General features: G+C 26.7%; 1 protein-coding gene across 1 annotated transcript in view; it reads left to right on the top strand.

Annotated features, from left to right (window-relative positions):
• The first annotated feature begins 1,134 nt into the window (after positions 1–1,134).
• Positions 1,135–6,000, top strand: part of LOC129966603 (fatty acid hydroxylase domain-containing protein 2-like) — a 28,198-nt gene continuing 23,332 nt past the window's right edge. Inside the window, exon 1 of the mRNA XM_056081100.1 lies at positions 1,135–1,422. The gene's annotated coding sequence lies outside the window, so the exon portion shown is untranslated. The remainder of the gene's footprint in view (positions 1,423–6,000) is intronic.

Here is a 6,000-nt window from a genome sequence, read left to right as displayed (position 1 = left end):
TGAAACAAAGGTTTTTTTTTTTTTTTTTTTTTTTTTTTTTTTTTACCGACGAGTTGGAGTTAATTTGACCTATGCGTGTGTTGGAGTTTCAGATTCATTTTATGCTATGGCAATGACAACTCACGAACATGAGCAGCAAAGGTTTCAGAGATTTTCTTGCAAATGTTCCTAGAATGGTAAAAAGGATGATAGCTCAGATCTGTTTGATATTGATGAATTTGGAAAGTAATCATGCTACAAAACAGAAACCGGGCACAAATCCGAATGCCCTAACAATTCTGATCGAAAGTCTTTTTCTTCTTGTAAAAAAATGTTTCAATCTTTTTTATAAAAAAATGTTAGAATATAATATGAAAAAAGAAGTTTGAAATTTGTGATAAAAATTCATCTAAATTTGAATGAGGAATGGTAAAAGCATTTAATGATTGCATATATAAAAATAAAAGAAAAAAATTAATTTTAAAAGTTAAATGTTTCTTTTTTTTCACAAAAAATGTCAAACATAAATTATATGTAAAATGTTAGTTTTCTAATATGTGCAAAATTTTTATATGGAAAAAATTAATTACTTTGAAAATAATAAATTAATGATAATAAATAATAAATATATGAATGAAAGGGGTCCTAGTCCTTTTTCAAAAAGTGACGGCAGAAATAGCACTAATACTCCGCGATATTGCAGATATAACTTATGGAATCAGGGTGAATACAGAAAAGTTAAGAAAGAATAAGGAAAAAAATAAAGGGAAAGTTCAGTTTCGTTTTCCTTTTTGAAAACAGCATTTATAACCTAAATTTATATGGGAAAAAAATTCTAATACTCTGACTATATTTTATTTCTCTCACAAATACTACTGGAACAAGGTGTAAGTTACTATAATTTGGGTTCAAAATGACCCCACGCGCGTGTTTATATTTGAAAAATGGGTGCGTATGCTGAAGAATTAAACAATGGACTTTTACCGTTTCAAAACTTCAACACTGGGTCGAGACAAATTCACTAGTGAAGAACATTGAAGTGTCAAATGTTGATCTAACGCAACATCGGGCTAACCGGTTTCTTCTGCGAGTGTTCCCAGACCAGCTTACAAAACGGAAAGTAAAGAAAGGTATCGGTATCACCGTCATCCTCAATCTAGTTTTGATGCTAGATAACATTCACCGCTCTCTCTAATTAGAGTGAGAGGCCTTTTCCGGCAGGAGCCAAAAAGGTAAATAAGAAACTGAAGAAGAAAGTGTCCTTCGTTAGCAGAGGCGTGATAATATATTCATAAAAAATTAACGGTTTGTGAATAGAAGAGTTGCAAAAATTTCCATAAGTGATATCTGCATTATCGTGGAGTATTGTGCTATTTCTGCCGTCACTTTTTGAAGAAGGACTAGAAGTAGAAAACCATTCTTAGAAAAGGATTTAATAGAGAGGTAGGAAATTTTTATTCAAGTAGATTAAGGTATAATTTTGTAGTAAAACTAGCTTAAGAGCAATATATATGTTTTTTAATATGTATATTTATATCGTTAATAAAATAATTTTTCTTTAAAATATTTAAATTTTATTTGAAACATTACTTATTATTTATATTATATTTAGTTAGAATGCCGCTTAAAATTATACTTAAACATAATATTCCAATAATTTACATATTTAATAAATTGCGAATTTTATTTTAAAAAAGGTAAAATTCGTGAATCGCTTTTAAATTCTTAGAGAAAATTGTATGGTCTTCTTTGCTTATATATTTCATAATGATCTCAAATGTTGCCATTCATAGAGTTTAAAATTCAAATGCCGATAATTTTCTTTTAATTCTTAAAAGGCTCTGATACAAAAAAAGATTTTCAACTCATTGAGACAAAAATAAACATCCAGATAATTTTTTACAAATAATTTATTTTCGAATTAAGTATCTAAAAATAACTGAATATAATAAAAGACATATTTCAAATTCCAAATCTTCAAGTTGGGCAGTTTTTACAAAAATTATAGCAAATTATTAAATTTACAATTTTTCTAAATTAATACAGAGTGCATTATCTTGAGTAACTTCACTTGAATATAAATCATTCGCTGTAATACATCTTTTCACTTGTATTCAGTCATTTTTATTCTTTTCAATATTACAAAAATCTTCATAACAGTCGATGAAGGGCTTCTCAAGAGTCCTTAGCCAATGCAGATTTCAGTACCTTTTTCCCCTCCTAACTTTCAAAGCCAAATTATTATTTTTTTTCTTTTCAATTTGATCTTTTTATATGTAACAAGTTTTGACAAACTGAAATAGCAAAACACTAAATTGCAGATCATTTTCTAAACTCTTACCTTCAATATATAGTGCATAAAAAAAATGAAATTCAAAAATTATTGCTTAAAAAAAATAGCAACATTTTTTTTTTACACTATCTAAATAATAATCAAAATAAAATGATATTTTTTTCAAATTTTAAAGTACTATATTTTTTAGAATTATAAAATATTTAGTTAATCAAGATTATTGCTATAATAATAATCAAGATTAATTTAAATAATTAGAGATTTAATTTTTAGTTAAATAAAAGCACAAAATTAAATAACTTTCAAATTACCGCAAAAACAATCTCAAAAGGTACGAAAAGGTTGCTTAAAGGTCCCTCTAAAGTCGTGGGACCTTTAAGCAATTTTTGCTTACATAAAATCTGGCCCCGATTCGATAGACAATCGGCTAAATCCATAATAGAAAAACTTACTAATATAAATTTAATTCAGAGTGATTTAATTGAAATCCAAAACTGAGCTTCAAAACGAGAATATTTTTCGAAATAAACTGAATGAGTTGAATTTTTTTTAATTTCTTTAGATGTAAAGAAAATTCAATGTAGATTATAGTAAAGATAAACCAAGACAGACCGTTGTCGTTTGGTAATTAAAGAAAACGTTTAAATTTCTATTTGTTTTCATAAAATAATTAAAAATATCACGATGAGAAAAAAAATGCAGTTTTTATTTTCTAGATTTTTATAATAAAAATTCAACAAAGAAGCACTGTGTATATATTATGTTTAATACGATTAATAGATTATACCTAATAATAATCAATTAATTAAATTAATTCTAACATACATATAATTAAACAAAAAGAATTATTGCCTTAATAATCCTGATATCGTCAGTCAATATTGTTCCACTATTCAGAATTGCGAATTGTTAATATTTACTAAATGCTCTAAAGTTTATTAATATTGCCTAAAAATTATAAGTATGATAAATAATTAAAATATGATTCTGCAATCTTATTAATCTATCCAGGTACATTTATAATAGTTATCTAACCAGGTATATTGCAACTAAAGTTAAAAGTTAATCAAATTTTGATTAAAAATTAGTTTTATTTTCTATAATAACTGATTCATCGAATTAATCGTAACATATTATTAATTAAAAAGAATTATTTCTTTAATAATGCTGCAATCACTAAACATTATTGTTTAATTATGTAAAGTTATGGGTGTTTAATATGCATTAAATTTTCTAAGGCTTATTAATATTGATTTAAATTAAAAGCATAATGGCAAATGCATTATAACGATTAAGAATCATTAAAAATTAGATCCGTGTATACTGCTACTAAAGTTAGGAGTTAATCGAATTTTAAATAAAAATTTGATAGTACAGTTTTTTTTTTTCTTTTATATGTAATTTTCCAGCTGTCCATTGGATAATATACTAAAGAGAACTCAATTGCATTTGTTTATTGTAAACAAAATATAATTAATGCTTAATTATTTACTTAGAACTATCTCGCGTTTTATGCCTAGTTATAACCACTTATGTAGTTAGAAACACTAAATTCAAAATTTGCGATTGTTTCCGAAACGTTCAAATGCTTCGAATCAATATTGTTGAAAAAAATAAATGAATTGTTCTTCGATAATAACCATTTTATTATTTCAAAATTAGTATTTCCGATATTTGTAGTTTTATTCCTTTCTTTAATAATCAGTTCTTTAGGAATGCAATAAAACTAGGTTTATTACGTTATTTATTAATAAACAATGGGATAGTTCGTTTTCCTGGGAATTATCTTAAATAGTGCAGTACTCTACTATGTATTGAAATATTTAAAAACTTATTTTTTAGTTTTATTTATTTATTGCATAGGATTATTGTTCATATTCTGTAATTTCGTTTTTAAGTGTTTTTACTTTCTTGTATGTGTAGTATAGAGAAATTACAATAATCGTCGAAAAATTCGAATTCGAGATGTTGACAAATCTCCGCGTTTTAGACTTCCCAGAGTTCGAAAAACACATTTCTAGAAAATGTCCGTCTGTCTGTCTGTCTGGACCAAAGATAAAAGCGCTTTGATCAAGAAAGTTGAAATTCGGTACACGGTCTTTACACAAAATGTTCAGATTTATTTCAAATTTATAGCAAAATCTGCTCAAAGGAAGTCCAGCTGTCCGGCTGTTTGAATATAAATTAACACGATAATTACAAAATAAAGAGGGCTAGTTGCATAAGATTTGGTATACAGATTGAATATTGATAGTGTAGACACCTGTCAAATTTTGAGTCAAATCCAACAACAGATTGATTGTCTGTCGGTCTGTACTTTCAGAAACATATAAGCATGATCATTCAAAAATGCAATGACTTAAACATATCAAATTTTTTATGTGATTTTGTGTTACCTGTGAAGTGACAAAGTTTTGCTTCAATCAGTTTTGAAAAACGAGCCTAAAACATAAATTCGATTTCCAGATACTGCTAATGTATGTTTGGTATTAGTCGCCAAATAATGGACCAAGGATAACACGATCGATTCATTAAAAATGCTAAATACACGCCAAAAGAATATTTCGTAACTATTGCACGCCAATGACATATAAGGCGTTCTCTTAAGTTTAAGAGCATGCGAGAAAGTTTTGGAAACCACTTCAGCTGTTTGTATTTTGTAGCTTAACCCTTTAAAGGGCCATTTTTTTCTAGTCATATTATGTTAAAATATTTTTAGGCTTGAAATTAGAATAAGAAAAGGGATTTATTTAGCTTATTAGATAAATGTAATTTGATTAATTAATTAATTTGGTTAATTAATAATTAAGTGACAAACCAAGACATATCATTTTGTGTGAGATAAAGAACTGAAGCATCTAAGTTTCTGTCTTTCTAAAAAAATTTGCCAGAACTTATGCCAACCTACATAAATTCATACAAAGATTGATAAATTTGGTGGGAAGCATACTTCCCACGGCCCTAGAAAGGGTTAATATGATATACCTACTTGTCCTAATGTGATATTTGCTTCTTAAAATATTTTTAAAAAATTTTAATATAAATAATAATATTTAAAAATAAAATATATTTTTCTTAAATACAATAATACATAAATTTTCTAATATACAACTTAAAATATATTTTTCTTGAGAATACGTTTAAAAAAAACAAAAAGTTCCGAAGTTGCAATTTTTGTTCTTATAATAAATATTAAACAAAGCCAGCATGAGTGGTTCTCCGAAATTCATCGCATACTTCCAAACGAAGATGTTATCACCATTCCCGTATAAGAATATTCGATATAAGTGATGACAGAGAACCCCATAAGTATTCAAACTTTTACATTCGAATTCCCGATCATAAATATTTAGCCATTTTGTTAGCAGACTAAAATCAAAAATTAACACAAAATTATAATTTTAATTATAAATTTGCATGCCAAATTTCTTTAATCTAAGTCATGACGTCTTTGTGTTACAGCATTTTTATGCTTGCAATTGTACATTTCGATAAAGGTTGAACCCACTTTGGCTCAAAATTTGATTCATATATTTTAGATCCTAAAACTGTGTATTAAATTTTATCCATATAACTTTGTATATTTTGCATTTACCGTGTTTCCATGCATATTTACAGATAGACAAGCAAAATTCTTGTGAATATGCATCATTTAATTTGATAGAAATAGACGATTTTGGTACAAAGATCGCATGCTAAGTTTCATTCATCTAGCTTAAAGAGTTTTT

Source organism: Argiope bruennichi, chromosome 4 (assembly GCF_947563725.1).
Source record: "Argiope bruennichi chromosome 4, qqArgBrue1.1, whole genome shotgun sequence".
Classification (NCBI taxonomy): domain Eukaryota; kingdom Metazoa; phylum Arthropoda; class Arachnida; order Araneae; family Araneidae; genus Argiope; species Argiope bruennichi.
This window is presented reverse-complemented; position numbering and strand designations above follow the sequence as displayed.